Genomic DNA, 797 nt, shown 5'->3' with positions numbered 1-797 from the left:
TTCACTGTAACGACAGCTCACATTCGTTCTAGCAAAGGGATTGGTTATTCCACACTTAAACACCTTGCTCGCCGCGGTGCTAAAGTTTATCTGAGCGCGCGGACCGAGGTGAAAGGTGCAGGAGCCATCGCTAAATTAAAAGAAGAAGGGATAGGTTCACGGGACGTGGTCTGGCTTTTTTGCGACCTAAGCACGCCGGCGTTAGTGAAGCAGTCTGGAGAGAGTTTTCTGAGCAAGGAGGAAGGGCTTGATGTCCTCAGTACGTCCGAGAAGGCTTTGAAACGGTCAAAAGTCACTAGAATCACATTCGTATACAGACTACAAGTACATGGTTCTTCGAAAGCGGCGATAGACATCTCGAAACAGACTCCACAAAGCTTACTTGTATGTGCTTTGTAAATATGTCAGCAATGAAATGATATTTCTGAAAATTTCATCTTACTAGTTGACAGCCACACCAACAACAGTGTCATGATAGTCGGAATCACCGCCGTCCTCGGCGTTCACCTATATTCAACGCATCAATTTGCCTTTCAATTTTTCGGAGACCACGAAACGCGGATCACTCACCAGGGTAAAGCTGATGGCGTTCTTCCCACCAATGGTGAAGTCATACTGGAATTGGCAACAACGTATGAGAATTGCGACAAGAAGTCATCAACGCTGCAGGACGTACGGAGCTGTGGTGTGGATCGCTAGGCACGAAAGTCTTCTGTCCAGGCTTCAAGTGAGAAGTGTAAACAGCAATATAGTTGTCGTCATTGAATGGACCGATGCTAAGGACAGCGGGGTCCTTA

Source organism: Laccaria bicolor, genomic scaffold (genome assembly GCF_000143565.1).
Source record: "Laccaria bicolor S238N-H82 LACBIscaffold_50 genomic scaffold, whole genome shotgun sequence".
Classification (NCBI taxonomy): Eukaryota; Fungi; Basidiomycota; class Agaricomycetes; order Agaricales; family Hydnangiaceae; genus Laccaria; species Laccaria bicolor.
The sequence above is the reverse complement of the archived record's forward strand: the minus strand, read 5'-3'. Positions refer to the sequence as shown.